Source organism: Oncorhynchus gorbuscha, linkage group LG23 (genome assembly GCF_021184085.1).
Source record: "Oncorhynchus gorbuscha isolate QuinsamMale2020 ecotype Even-year linkage group LG23, OgorEven_v1.0, whole genome shotgun sequence".
Classification (NCBI taxonomy): Eukaryota; Metazoa; Chordata; class Actinopteri; order Salmoniformes; family Salmonidae; genus Oncorhynchus; species Oncorhynchus gorbuscha.
Window position 1 is genome coordinate 17,342,709 of NC_060195.1, and position 17,055 is coordinate 17,359,763.

A 17,055-nucleotide genomic window follows, 5' to 3' on the forward strand; every position below is an offset into this window, starting at 1 on the left:
AGGACTAGACCATGTGTACCAAATGGCACCCTATTCCCTACATAGACCAAATAGGGCTCTGGTCAAAAGTATTGCACTATATAGAAAAGGGTGCCAATTGGAATGCAGACAGAACTCGAGGCTGGAGGTGTGAAGCCAACATTGTCTCATAGACTAGACATAACATAGTAAACGAAAATCCAGGACAATGAAATTAGTGATATGTTATGTATGGTTTTGTATGGTTACATAAGACAGAAGGTTACTTAAGGCAGAAACGAAAGAGGGTGGTTGGTCAAGGTGGATCGGTGGGCATATAACACAAACGTCTAGCAACCGAAGGCTGCCATGTTCGAATCTCAATGGACAATTTAAGCAAATTAGCAACTTTGCAACTACTTACTACCATTTAGCTACTTTGCAACTATGCAGGATATTAACTAACATTTCCCCTAACCTCAACCCTTTAACCAAACTCCTAAACATAACCTTAACCCCTAACCTTAGCCCCTAAACCTAACTGATAGCCTAGCTAGCAGCAAGCTAACGTTAGCAACAAAAGATTGGAAAACATATGATACGTATTGCAATTTGTTACATATCGTATTGAATGGATGATTGAAGTCCACAAACTAATACACCAAACGTTACATATCATACTAATTTGAGTGTTCCATATTTTAATTTACAATGTTACGTCTACCCCTGAGTCCAGGTTGTGGTGAAGCCGAGAACCTAGTCAGAGAGGTTTCTGCTGTGAAGACACATATTACAAATTTAATCTCCGTATTCCACCTCAGAATGTGTGTTCTTCCCTAAATGTGGTCCTTGAACGGGTCAGTGACATTGAAGTGATGTTGCTCGAAACCTCCTCTGAGGTTTGAAGAGATGCGTTCATTGTACTAAGACAGGGATAGCGATGTCAAGGTTAAACAATGTACCGCACATTATAATATCTATGCAAAGATTTCACTCTAAAATGTCCAGTATAGCTATAATATATATTGGTATTATATGTGGCACTGGTAAAGTTCATCTATCTGTCTTCTTTGCTATGCATTTGAACATAACTTTTCCTATGATGGTATTTGTTTAGACACCCCCCGGGGACTTTATCCCATAGCCTTTGCATCACTTCTTGACTGACCCTTGAAGCGTCTCAAAATGAGCCTGGTAATCAAACCACATGCTGAAATAAACACTCAAATGCTCTTGAGATATAATGACATTGTTCCTTGTGTAATTTTATACAGGTTAGATCACCATGTGTGGTGATTTCAGCGCTACTTACTGTGTTGACCATGGTTCAATAAATACATAGTGCACGAGCAATTATCACATTAATTAATGATCTACGACCACATACACACTTCAGTACATAAGTACACGTACACACACATACACACACGTGCACACAGAATTACACATGCACATACTCTCTCTCACAAATGCACACATGCACACACGAACACATGCACACAAACACACACATAACTTTCCCGCTCTGCAGAGTAGTGAAGCAGGTAATGCTAAAGCGATCATACAGTAGCTGCATCTCTTAGTCTCTGATGAAACAGAAAATCCCCAACACACTGCACAAACCAGAGGTGCAATCCAACAACCTAATCAGTACTGACCCATACAAACATAGCTTCAGTTTCTACATCACTATAACTATCACTTATTATCAAGTTGAAGTGGAAATCCATGGTAGGTGTCGACCAACATTTCAAACTGAGCAACACAAAGCAACACATTTCTACATCACTATAACTATCACTTATTATCAAGTTGAAGTGGAAATCCATGGTAGGTGTCGACCAACATTTCAAACTGAGCAACACAAAGCAACACATTTCTACATCACTATAACTATCACTTATTATCAAGTTGAAGTGGAAATCCATGGTAGGTGTCGACCAACATTTCAAACTGAGCAACACAAAGCAACACATTTCTACATCACTATAACTATCACTTATTATCAAGTTGAAGTTGAAGTGGAAATCCATGGTAGGTGTCTATTCCCCTAACCAACATTTCAAACTGAGCAACACAAAGCAACACATTTCTACATCACTATAACTATCACTTATTATCAAGTTGAAGTGGAAATCCATGGTAGGTGTCGACCAACATTTCAAACTGAGCAACACAAAGCAACACATTTCTACATCACTATAACTATCACTTATTATCAAGTTGAAGAACTTTAAAGAGGAAATCCATGGTAGGTGTCGACCAACATTTCAAACTGAGCAACACAAAGCAACACATTTCTACATCACTATAACTATCACTTATTATCAAGTTGAAGTGGAAATCCATGGTAGGTGTCGACCAACATTTCAAACTGAGCAACACAAAGCAACACATTTCTACATCCGTCTTTCTTTTCAGACGTTGTTGATGCCTGACGATGACCCACAGTGCTTGAAAAGTCACAGCATTAAAGTTGCATATCAACATTGTTTTATCTGAATAGGTAGTACTCACAGATAGAAGTCTTGGTGCTGGGGGAAAGAGGATCCGAGAGGTTCAGATAGGGCCGTAGTGTTGGACAGAACGGTGTTGCTCGGGCACACCTGGAGATTCCTAAGGACAGGTTACAGGGTCCATCTACAATACACACACAAACACAGGGGAACGTATATTTACTGAACTAGTCTACTGCTGTGTGAAACAGTAGTCATGACACACACACACAAAAAGAAGAACATCTGAACATCTCATCCTCTAAAGTGTTACTAGCATCACCAGCTAGTGACAGATACTTTGATAAGCTCAACAGAAATAAGTCAGATGCAGTGAAATGACTGTCTGATGTGCTCTTTATATGCGTACAGTATCTATAATGCATGGCCCAGTGCCTGGCCTGAGTGACTGACTGACTGATGTGCTCTTTATATGTGTACAGTATCTATAATGCATGGCCCAGTGCCTGGCCTGAGTGACTGACTGTCTGATGTTCTCTTTATACGCGTACAGTATCTATAATGCATGGCCCAGTGCCTGGCCTGAGTGACTGACTGACTGATGTGCTCTTTATATGCGTACAGTATCTATAATGCATGGCCCAGTGCCTGGCCTGAGTGACTGACTGACTGATGTGCTCTTTATATGCGTACAGTATCTATAATGCATGGCCCAGTGCCTGGCCTGAGTGACTGACTGACTGATGTGCTCTTTATATGCGTACAGTATCTATAATGCATGGCCCAGTGCCTGGCCTGAGTGACTGACTGACTGATGTGCTCTTTATATGCGTACAGTATCTATAATGCATGGCCCAGTGCCTGGCCTGAGTGACTGACTGATGTGCTCTTTATATGTGTACAGTATCTATAATGCATGGCCCAGTGCCTGGCCTGAGTGACTGACTGTCTGATGTTCTCTTTATACGCGTACAGTATCTATAATGCATGGCCCAGTGCCTGGCCTGAGTGACTGACTGACTGATGTGCTCTTTATATGCGTACAGTATCTATAATGCATGGCCCAGTGCCTGGCCTGAGTGACTGACTGATGTGCTCTTTATATGTGTACAGTATCTATAATGCATGGCCCAGTGCCTGGCCTGAGTGACTGACTGATGTGCTCTTTATATGCGTACAGTATCTATAATGCATGGCCCAGTGCCTGGCCTGAGTGACTGACTGACTGATGTGCTCTTTATATGCGTACAGTATCTATAATGCATGGCCCAGTGCCTGGCCTGAGTGACTGACTGATGTGCTCTTTATATGCGTACAGTATCTATAATGCATGGCCCAGTGCCTGGCCTGAGTGACTGACTGATGTGCTCTTTATATGTGTACAGTATCTATAATGCATGGCCCAGTGCCTGGCCTGAGTGACTGACTGATGTGCTCTTTATATGTGTACAGTATCTATAATGCATGGCCCAGTGCCTGGCCTGAGTGACTGACTGATGTGCTCTTTATATGCGTACAGTATCTATAATGCATGGCCCAGTGCCTGGCCTGAGTGACTGACTGACTGATTGATAGATTGATTGATGATGACAGATATGGTTTATTCATTTATTCCTAGAACACTGGGCTGGTCGAACGTAAAACTAATTTGAGCTAAGAGAGGTAACCAGCCCTCAGCTATAAAGCCCTGGAGTGTGTATGTAACTATGTGTGTCTATACACATAGACACACATAGTTACATACAGACACACACACGCACACACAGACACACAGACGTACGCACACACACACGCACGCACGCACGCATACACACAGACAAACACACGCACGTACGCGCACGCACGTACACACACGCACGCGCTCACACACACACGCACACACACACAGACACACACACAGACACACACACGCAGACAGACATGTCCAGCCCAGTGTTTTGCAGCTCTGGAGGCCTCAGTAAAGCTCTGACGTAATGCTAACCATGTTTACATGGGTTACAGAACACAACACCAGAGGCCAACACTGAGGCTTCACAATAAACCCCCCAGTAAGTTGTCAGTGTGTGTGTCTGCCTGCCTGGCTGCGTGCGTGCCTGCATGCATTCTATGCATATAAACATTATATATTTATATATCTATCTATTAAAACAGATAGAACCCATTAGGGTTCCATAATATGTTAAAGTCCTTCATGTCTGGAGCTGGGCATCCCAAATGGCACCCTATTCCCTACAAAGTAGTGTACTGTATAGGTGACCCGTTTCAGGAAGCTAGGCGTATGTCGTACCTCACTCCCCCTTTTTTATTAAAAAACTTTTTTTGACAGAAATACCTTCTGGATCATGTGAACTTTCAATTGCCTTAATAACAAACCTGTATGCCATCTGTAAATACGAATAAAACTGTTAAAATGCAAGCCTAGTTGTTTTAGCCATGGAAAAATACAGGAACCTTCCTGCAGGCCATGATTGGCTGAAATAATGAAGGGGCTGGACATGCCGAGCGATGAGTCCGGATTGGTCTGCCATGTAGCATGCTTCTGTCAATAACATGAGCTGTTCAGTATGTCTAGATAATCCTTCTACTGCAGCTTTTTTAAAGATATCATGAAGACCTGAAGAAGTGTAGCTACAGCTCTCAACATTTGAAAATGTGCTATCGGCAAAGATCAGTGGGAAATAATTGTGATGAACTACTTTCTGGAGGTCGGTCGTGCCATGCTGACTATCTCTGAAAATGAATCAGACGATGAGGAACTCCATGATTTAGGTAAAAACATTTTCATTGAACCAGACTTTGTAGAGTGTTCTGATGACAGTGATGGGGAAGAAACTGTGATTAACCTGTTACTCCTACCCCCTACTTTTTCGAACATTCTGTTAAAAATTGCGCAACATTTCAGCGCCCTGCTGCTCATGCCAGGAATATCGTATATGCATATGATTAGTATGTGTGGATAGAAAACACTCAGGCGTTTATAAAACTGGTTAAATCACGGCTGTGACTTTAACAGAACGTGCGTTTCATCGAAAAGCGCAGGAAAATCTGATCACTGAAAATGGAAATATATATCCATCCGCCACTTCAACCCATTGATAAAGGCGAACCACAATAAATGGGGCTGAGGTTGCAATACCTACAGCTTCCACACGATGTCAACAGTCTTGTCATTTGCCTAGGCTTTGTTTCTTGGTCAAACGAAGAAGAGACAAGCCATTTGTTCAGGTCTCTGACCGGATATTTTGGTTGAGATTTACCCGGACATTATTTCCAGACGGACAGCTAAAGAATATACATCGCCTCGTGATCAATTTGGTCGCTTATTAACGTGTACTAATACCTAAAGTTGCATGACAAAAGTACTTCGAAGTGTTTTGTGAAAGTTTATCGTCGACTTATTTAATTTAAAAAATGACCTTACGTTATAAGACGCTATTTTTAAAAGTTTATCACACAGTCTTCATAGATCGATATCTAGGCTATATATGGACCGATTTAATCGAAAAAAGACCCAATAGTGATTATGGGACATCTAGGAGTGCCAACAAAGAAGATGGTCAAAGGTAATGAATGTTTTATATTTTATTTGTGCGGTTTGTGTAGCGACGACTATGCTAATTATTTTGTTTACGTCCCCTGCGGGTCTTTTGGGGTGTTACATGCTATCAGATAATAGCTTCTCATGCTTTCGCCGAAAAGCATTTTAAAAATCTGACTTGTTGCCTGGATTCACAACGAGTGTAGCTTTAATTCAATACCCTGCATGTGTATTTTAATGAACGTTTGAGTTTTAACTAGTACTATTAGCATTTAGCGTAGCGCATTTGCATTTCCAGATGTCTAGATGGGACGCCTGAGTGTCAGGTAGGAGCAAGAGGTTAACAATGTTGCTGTCACAGAAGAAGTTGACCGAGTTTTGAAATCAGTGGAATGCCCAGTGGAAGCAGAGAGATGATTACCAAATGCAGAGAGTCCAAATGAGAACACAGAAGGCTGTTGTATAAAACACCTGTCTCCGGATTACATCTTCAAACTAAGGGCAACCGTGGCATCAATGGCAGAGAGGGAGAGGTGTTCATCCATGTATACGGTAAGAGTAGCTGCGTTTTCAGATATTAACGTTTCTAATATTGTCAGAAAGTCATTTTCATTGCAAATTAAAGCGAACTGTTAGCTAGCTAGCTAACGTTAGATTTATGATCTGTAACCTGTGCATGTGACAAATAAACGTTGATTGTTACCAGAGACAGCAATGTGAAGAACAACCTGCAACAAAGTCAGAATAGGATATAGGCCAAGAATAAGATGAAGTGTATTTTTACAATACATTTTTGATAGTACTTTCACCACTTTTAGTCTTGAAATCGTTGGTGTATGATATACCATTTTCTAGCTCTGACTCTGTACTTTTATCCATTGTAAAAAACACCATTTTGGATGCGTCCTTGGTGTCATGGGAACAGACACATGGTTCCAGAGGAACAAGAAATGACAAACTATGAACAGACGATTATGAAACAAATTATGCAATCAAATAAGCAGAGGGGCAGGGCTAGAGAGAGAGAGACAGAGAAAGACAGACAGAGAGACAGAGAGACAGAGAGTCAGAGAAAGACAGAGCGAGAGAGAGACATAGCGAGACAGACAGACAGAGCGAGAGAGAGAGACAGAGAGTGAGAGAGAGACACAGAGAGCGAGAGAGACACAGAGAGCGAGAGAGAGACAGAGCGAGAGAGAGACAGAGCGAGAGAGAGACAGAGAGCGAGAGAGACAGAGAGCGAGAGAGAGACAGAGAGCGAGAGAGACAGAGAGCGAGAGAGAGACAGAGAGCGAGAGAGAGACAAAGAGCGAGAGAGAGACAGAGAGTGAGAGAGAGACACAGAGAGTGAGAGAGACACAGAGAGCGAGAGAGAGACAGAGCGAGAGAGACAGAGAGCGAGAGAGACAGAGAGCGAGAGAGAGACAGAGAGCGAGAGAGAGACAGAGCGAGAGAGAGACAGAGAGCGAGAGCGCAATAGAGAAAGAGAGAGAGAGAAAGAAAAAGAGACAAGCTGGAAGATGATGGAAGAGGACTTTTGTCATCCGTTGAGTTCTCTGATTGATAGAATAATGTTAGTTTCCATCCATTATTTTCTGTTAGAATGAGAAGTGCAAACCGGAACCTATTCCTTTGTTTCATGGGCTACCAAAATGCCGCAGCCGAAGATGTGTGAAATTGAGGAAGAAAAACAGCTCTCTGTTCTATTTGCAAATATCCAGTCACTGGAGAATAAGATGGATAAGCTTAACCCTAAGGGTCAAAAAAGACCCACCTTCACTAAACCCCTAAAATAAAGCTGCTTAATTTAATTTTAAAAACCAAATCTATTTTGCATGAAGAATCAACCTGTCATTCATCACAAACTGTGTGAATATCTGGGATTTTCCAGAAAGACTGCATTTAATCAGTGGACACTCAATTATATTACAACACACCTGTCATCAATGTTTTCTTCACTAAAGTAGAGGTTTAATATTATTATTATTTATTACTGATTGATAACAGCAGAGGTACATGTGACTGATAACAGCAGAGATACATGTGACTGAGAGAACAGCAGAGCTACATGTGACTGATAACAGCAGAGATACATGTGACTGAGAGAACAGCAGAGGTACATGTGACTGATAACAGCAGAGGTACATGTGACTGATAACAGCAGAGGTACATGTGACTGAGAGAACAGCAGAGCTACATGTGACTGATAACAGCAGAGATACATGTGACTGAGAGAACAGCAGAGATACATGTGACTGAGAGAACAGCAGAGGTACATGTGACTGATAACAGCAGAGGTACATGTGACTGATAACAGCAGAGATGCATGCGACTGATAACAGCAGAGATGCATGTGACTGATAACAGCAGAGATGCATGTGACTGATAACAGCAGAGATACATGTGACTGAGAGAACAGCAGAGCTACATGTGACTGAGAGAACAGCAGAGATACATGTGACTGAAAGAACAGCAGAGATACATGTGACTGAGAGAACAGCAGAGGTACATGTGACTGAGAGAACAGCAGAGGTACATGTGACTGATAACAGCAGAGATACATGTGACTGAGAGAACAGCAGAGATGCATGTGACTGATAACAGCAGAAATACATGTGACTGAGAGAACAGCAGAGGTACATGTGACTGAGAGAACAGCAGAGATACATGTGACTGAGAGAACAGCAGAGGTACATGTGACTGAGAGAACAGCAGAGATACATGTGACTGAGAGAACAGCAGAGATACATGTGACTGAGAGAACAGCAGAGGTACATGTGACTGAGAGAACAGCAGAGATACATGTGACTGAGAGAACAGCAGAGATGCATGTGACTGATAACAGCAGAGATACATGTGACTGAGAGAACAGCAGAGGTACATGTGACTGAGAGAACAGCAGAGATACATGTGACTGATAACAGCAGAGATACATGTGACTGATAACAGCAGAGATACATGTGACTGAGAGAACAGCAGAGGTACATGTGACTGAGAGAACAGCAGAGATACATGTGACTGATAACAGCAGAGATACATATGACTGAGAGATCAGCAGAGATACATGTGACTGAGAGAACAGCAGAGCTACATGTGACTGAGAGAACAGCAGAGATACATGTGACTGAGAGAACAGCAGAGATACATGTGACTGAGAGAACAGCAGAGGTACATGTGACTGAGAGAACAGCAGAGATACATGTGACTGAGAGAACAGCAGAGGTACATGTGACTGAGAGAACAGCAGAGATACATGTGACTGAGAGAACAGCAGAGGTACATGTGACTGAGAGAACAGCAGAGGTACATGTGACTGAGAGAACAGCAGAGATACATGTGACTGAGAGAACAGCAGAGATACATGTGACTGAGAGAACAGCAGAGGTACATGTGACTGAGAGAACAGCAGAGATACATGTGACTGAGAGAACAGCAGAGGTACATGTGACTGAGAGAACAGCAGAGATACATGTGACTGAGAGAACAGCAGAGGTACATGTGACTGAGAGAACAGCAGAGGTACATGTGACTGAGAGAACAGCAGAGGTACATGTGACTGAGAGAACAGCAGAGATACATGTGACTGAGAGAACAGCAGAGATACATGTGACTGAGAGAACAGCATGAGAACGAATTGAAGGAAATGTAGATTGGAGCCCAAGGATGTGTCCCAAAAAGGGAGCCTATATCCTATGGAAACCCTGGGCCCTGGTCAAAAGTAGTGCACTTTATACAGAATAGGGACACATTTGGACCACACTCCAGTTCTTCCTCAGGACTCCTCTGCATGCTATGAGTGTCTGCTTGTGGCTATAGCCTCTACATCTCTCCCGATGCATCCCAAATGGCACCATATTCCCTATATAGTGCACTAATTTTGACCAGAGCCTTAAAGTAATAGGGTGCCATTATGGACTCATCCTCTACACCTCAGCAGTCAAACAGACCTATGAATATTTGAATACACAGTGAATTGTCAGGCTATGCTTTATAGAGTCACCATGATTAATCAGATATTTAGGCTTTTTACATTTCTGAGAAAAAGAAGAGAGAGAATGAAATGGGCAGAATTGTTGTGAGAAAGAATATTATGAGACATATAGAGTGGAGACTGATTATTAAGAGAGAGATGGAGTGGAGACTGAATATTATGAGACATATAGAGTGGAGACTGATTATTATGAGACATATAGAGTGGAGACTGAATATTATGAGACATATAGAGTTGAGACTGATTATTAAGAGAGAGATGGAGTGGAGACTGATTATTATGAGACATATAGAGTGGAGACTGATTATTATGATACATATAGAGTGGAGACTGAATATTATGAGACATATGAGTGGAGACTGATTATTATGAGACATATAGAGTGGAGACTGAATATTATGAGACATATAGAGTGGAGACTGATTATTAAGAGAGAGATGGAGTGGAGACTGATTATTAAGAGTGAGATGGAGTGGAGACTGATTATTATGAGACATATAGAGTGGAGACTGATTATTATGTGAGAGATGGGGTGGAGACTGAATTTATGAGAGATATAGAGTAGAGATTTAATATTATGAGGGAGTTATAGTGGAGACTGAATAGTATGAGTGAGCTTGAGTGGAGACTGAATATTATGAGAGAGATGGAGTGGAGACTGAATTATTATGAGAGAGATAGAGTGGAGATTGAATATTATGAGAGAGATGGAGTGGAGATTGAATATTATGAGAGAGATGGAGTGGAGACTGAATATTATGAGACATATAGAGTGGAGACTGATTATTATGAGGGAGTTATAGTGGAGACTGAATATTATGAGAGAGATAGAGATAGATATTATGAGGGCCTATAAGGCCAGCATCCTGGAGTCGCCTCTTCATTGTTGACTTTGAGACTGCTGTTTTGTGGGTGCTATTTCTCAAACTAGACAATCTAATGTACATGTCCTCCTGCTCAGTTGTGCACCGGGGTCTCCCACTCCTCGTTCTATTCTGGTAGAGCCAGTTTGCGCTGTTCTGTGATGGGAGTAGTACACAGCGTTGTACAACAATTTCTCACATGGAATAGCCTTCATTTCTCAGAACAAGAATAGACTGACGAGTTTCAGAAGAAAGCTCTTTGTTTCTGGAGCTTTTGAGCCTGTAATTTAATCCACAAATGCTAATGTTCCAGATACTTAACTAGTCTAAAGAATGCCCGTTTTATTTTTTCTTTAATCAGAACAACAGTTTTCAGCTATGCTATCTTAATTGCAAAAAGATTTTCTATTGATCAATTAGCCTTTTAAAATTATAAACTTGGATTAGCTAACACAATGTGCCATTGGAACACAGGAGTGATGGTTGCTGATAATGGGCCTCTGTGTTCCTATGTAGATATTCTATAAAAAAAATCAGCCGTTTCCAGCTACAATAGTAATTTACAACATTAACAATGTCTACACTGTATTTTTGATCAATTTGATGTTATTTTGTTGAACAAGAAATGTGCTGTTCTTTCAAAAACAAGGACATTTCTAAGTGACCCCAAACTTTTGAACGGTGTATATAGAGTGGAGACTGAATATTATGAGAGAGATAATGGAGACTGGATATTATGAGAGAGATAATGGAGACTGGATATTATGAGAGAGATAATGGAGACTGGATATTATGAGAGAGATAATGGAGACTGGATATTATGAGAGAGATAATGGAGACTGGATATTATGAGAGAGATCATGGAGACTGGATATTATGAGAGAGATAATGGAGACTGGATATTATGAGAGAGATAATGGAGACTGGATATTATGAGAGAGATCATGGAGACTGGATATTATGAGAGAGATAATGGAGACTGGATATTATGAGAGAGATAATGGAGATAATGGAGACTGGATATTATGAGAGAGATCATGGAGACTGGATATTATGAGAGAGATAATGGAGACTGGATATTATGAGAGAGATCATGGAGACTGGATATTATGAGAGAGATAATGGAGACTGGAAATTATGAGAGAGATAATGGAGACTGGATATTATGAGAGAGATAACGGAGACTGGATATTATGAGAGAGATAACGGAGACTGGATATGATGAGAGAAATAACGGAGACTGGATATTATGAGAGAGATAACAGAGACTGGATATTATGAGAGAGATAATGGAGACTGGATATTATGAGAGAGATCATGGAGACTGGATATTATGAGAGAGATCATGGAGACTGGATATTATGAGAGAGATAATGGAGACTGGATATTATGAGAGAGATAATGGAGACTGGATATTATGAGAGATAGAGTGGAGACTGAACATTATGAGGGAGATTGGAGGATTAGGAGTGCTGATCGAGGATCAGGTCCCTACCTGTCTAAATAGTCTTATTATTTTTGATCTAAAAGGCTTAACTGACCCGAGATCAGCACTCCTACTCTGAGAGGCTTTGTGGATATGGTCCCTGGTTTGGTAAAAATTATTGATCCAATTGATCTTCATCTCTCAAACAACCGTTAAGATGTAAGTAAGTATGTGATCTCTAGAAGTCTCTCAGTATTCCCTATATGAGAACCAATTTACAGTAGTTGGACCACACATTCTGGCTCCAACACACATATTTGAGTGACTGATGTGGAGAGAAAGAGAATTAAGAATTTTAATTTGGGAAATCCCCTTTATTCGGTTACATCACCATCCAGCCCTTAGATGTCATGCTCAAACAAAGTGTCAGCCTGTAAGAGAGATCATGGTAATCAGGTTGTAGGACACAACTTCAGATCTCCCTCCTCACTGAACGAGAATAACGCCCCCTGCAGGCCCCATGTACCAATAAGACAGAGACAGAGACAGAGATGGAAACATCTGTCTGGTTGGAACAGAACAGCAGTAGAGGAACACAAAATTACAGAAGCTTAAATGGAGATACTCCATCTTAAAAGTCCCTCATTACCTACATCCCTTTGTCATTCCTCCCTCATCTCTCCTTTCATCCCTCCCTCCTTCCCCTCTCAAACTACTCCACTAAGACCTCCCTGCTCACCTCCCTCCTACCTTCATCCCTTCTCTCATCTCCTACCTTTACCCCTTCTCCCATCTCCTACCTTTACCCCTTCTCCCATCTCCTACCTTTACCCCTTCTTCCTTCTCCTACCTTTACCCCTTCTCCCATCTCCTACCTTTACCACTTCTCCCATCTCCTACCGGTACCCCTTCTCTCATCTCCTACCGGTACCCCTTGTCTCATCTCCTACCTTTACCCCTTCTCTCATCTCCTACCTTTACCCCTTCTCTCATCTCCTACCTTTACCCCTTCTCCCATCTCCTACCTTTACCCCTTCTCTCATCTCCTACCTTTACCCCTTCTCCCATCTCCTACCTTTACCCCTTCTCTCATCTCCTACCTGTACCCCTTCTCTCATCTCCTACCTTTACCCCTTCTCCCATCTCCTACCTTTACCCCTTCTCTCATCTCCTACCTGTACCCCTTCTCTCATCTCCTACCTGTACCCCTTCTCCCATCTCCTACCTTTACCCCTTCTCTCATCTCTCCTTTACCCCTTCTCCCATCTCCTACCTTTACCCCTTCTCTCATCTCCTCTACCCCTTCTCCCATCTCCTACCTTTACCCCTTCTCTCATCTCCTACCTACCTTCTCTCATCTCCTACCTTTACCCCTTCATCTCCATCTCCTCATCTCCTACCTTACCCCTTCTCTCATCTCCTACCTGTACCCCTTCTCCCATCTCCTACCTTACCCTTCTCCCATCTCCTACCTTTACCCCTTCTCTCATCTCCTACCTTTACCCCTTCTCTCATCTCCTACCTTTACCCCTTCTCTCATCTCCTACCTTTACCCCTTCTCCCATCTCCTACCTTTACCCCTTCTTCCTTCCTTCCTTCCACCACCCACTCCACCCCCTCTCCTCCCACCCCCTGTTCTGTTCCCCAACACCTTCTACCCCTCGACCGCTCACTCCCTCACCATCTCTCCTCCCACTCCCTGTTCTGTTCCCCAACACCTTCTACCCCTCGACCGCTCACTCCCTCACCCTCTCTCCTCCCACTCCCTGTTCTGTTCCCCAACACCTTCTACCCCTTGACCGCTCACTCCCTCACCCTCTCATGTCCCACCCCATGTCCATGCGCTGCCTCCATAAATCAGGTCTTAGAGATAGTTTTAATGGGTTTTTAATGAGCCTAATGTTTTGTGTTTTAATGAACTTATTACATCAGCTTCAATCATTTTAGAGGAATGAAAAATGATGGAGAAATGGCCCACATTAATTTAATTTACTGCTCAATCTGCCTGCCCAGCTAGCTGGGGTAGAGCAGGGCACAGAGGAGGAAAGAGGAGGAGAGAGAGAGGTGGACAGAGTGAGGAGGGAAGAGGAGAAAGGGAGGAGAAGAGAGGGGAAGGGCGATACAAATGAGGTGCAAACGTAGAAGGAGGCAGAGAGGAGGAAAAGGATGAGAGATAAGAATAAAGAGAAGAGGAGGAGAAGGATGAGAGATAAGAATAAAGGGATGAAGAGGAGAAAGGGATGAGAAGGATGAGAGATAACCTTAGAGGGAAGAGGAGGAGAAGGATGAGAGATAAGAATAAAGGGAGGAAGAGGAGAGGAGGAGAAGAATGAAAGATAACAATAGAGGGAGGAAGAGGAGATGAGGAGAAGGATGAGACATAACAATAAAGGGAGGAAGAGGAGGAGAAGGATGAGAGATAACAATAAAGGGAGGAGGAAGAGGAGGAGAAGGATGAGAGATAAGAATAAAGGGAGGAAGAGGAGAGGAGGAGAAGGATGAGACATAACAATAAAGGGAGGAAGAGGAGGAGAAGGGTGAGACATAACAATAAAGGGAGGAAGAGGAGGAGGAGGATGAGACATAACAATAAAGGGAGGAAGAGGAGGAGAAGGATGAGACATAACAATAAAGGGAGGAAGAGAGAGGAGGAGAAGGATGAGACATAACAATAAAGGGAGGAAGAGGAGGAGAAGGATGAGACATAACAATAAAGGGAGGAAGAGGAGGAGAAGGATGAGACATAACAATAAAGGGAGGAAGAGGAGGAGAAGGATGAGACATAACAATAAAGGGAGGAAGAGGAGAGGAGGAGAAGGATGAGACATAACAATAAAGGGAGGAAGAGGAGGAGAAGGATGAGACATAACAATAAAGGGAGGAAGAGGAGGAGAAGGATGAGACATAACAATAAAGGGAGGAAGAGGAGGAGAAGGATGAGACATAACAATAAAGGGAGGAAGAGGAGAGGAGGAGAAGGATGAGACATAACAATAAAGGGAGGAAGAGGAGAGGAGGAGAAGGATGAGACATAACAATAAAGGGAGGAAGAGGAGAGGAGGAGAAGGATGAGACATAACAATAAAGGGAGGAAGAGGAGAGGAGGAGAAGGATGAGAGATAACAATAAAGGGAGGAAGAGGAGAGGAGGAGAAGGATGAGAGATAACAATAAAGGGAGGAAGAGGAGAGGAGGAGAAGGATGAGAGATAACAATAAAGGGAGGAAGAGGAGGAGAAGGATGAGAGATAACAATAAAGGGAGGAAGAGGAGAGGAGAAGGATGAGAGATAAGAATAGATGGAAGAGGAGAAGAGGAGGGAAGAAGGATAGAGTAATTTACGAATTAATTATAATTATGCTGCAAGGTTGTTGGTCAGGCCTAATGTCCAATTAGAGCTTGTTGTTGGTCAGGCCTACTGTCCAATTAGAGCTTGTTGTTGGTCAGGCCTAATGTCCAATTAGAGCTTGTTGTTGGTCAGGCCTAATGTCCAATTAGAGCTTGTTGTTGGTCAGGCCTACTGTCCAATTCGAGCTCATTGTAAGGACCTCAAGAGCCTCTCACAAAGACACACATACACATCCACACATGCATAGGCACATACATGCAGGCGCATGAACGCACACCCACATATACTGCCGAAGATGATCACTGATTGATTTACAGCTGCCATTACAAAGAGAGGTGGAGAATAGATGAGGACAGAAGACCCTACAGCTCCTGACTGGCGCAGCGGTCTAAGGCACTGCATCTCAGTGCAAGAGACTGCAATCCCTGGTTTTAATCGAGGCTGCATCACATCCGGATGTTATTGGGAGTCCCATAAAACGGCGCACAATTGGCCCACTGTCATCCGGGTTACTAGAGTTGGCCACCCAATCGAACAATCGGGGGAGAAGGGCCTTGGTCCGGGTGGTGACCAAGAACACGATGGTCACACTGACAGAGCTCCAGAGTTCCTCTGTGGAGATGGGAGAACCTTCCAGAAGGACAACCATCTCTGCAGCACTCCACCAATCAGGTATTTATGATAGAGTGGCTACATGGAAGCCATTCCTCAGTAAAGGGCACATGACAGCCTGCTTGGAGTTTGCCAAAAGGCACCTAAAAAAACTTGGACCATGAGAAACAAGATTCTCTGCTCTGATGAAACCAAGATTGGAATCTTTGGCGTGAATACCAAGCGCCACATCTGAAGGAAACCTGGTACTATCCCTATGGTGAAGCATAGTGGTGGCAGCATCATGCTGTGGGGATGTTTTTCAATGGCAGGGACTGGGAGACTAGTCAGGATCGAGGGAAAGATGAAAGGAGAAAAGTACAGAGATCCTTGATGAAAACCTGCTCCAGAGCGCTCAGGGCCACAGACTGGGGGCGAAGGTTCACCTTCCAACAGGATAACAACCCTAAGCACACAGCCAAGACAACGCAGGAGTGGCTTCGGGACAAGTCTCCTTGAGTGGCCCAGCCAGAGTGCCCCAGCCAGACCTGAAAATAGCTGTGCAGCAATGCTTCCCATCCAATCTGACAGAGCTTGAGAAGATCTGCAGAGAAGAATGTGAGAAACTCCCCAAATACAGGTGCGCCAAGCTTGTAGCGTCATATGCAAGAAGACTCGAAGCTGTAATTGCTGCCAAAGGTGCTTCAACAAAGTACTGAGTAAAGGGTCTGAATACTTATGGACATGTTATATTTCACTGTTTAAAGTCCTGAGTAAAGGGTCTGAATACTTATGGACATGTTATATTTCACTGTTTAAAGTCCTGAGTAAAGGGTCTGAATACTTATGGACATGTTATATTTCACTGTTTAAAGTCCTGAGTAA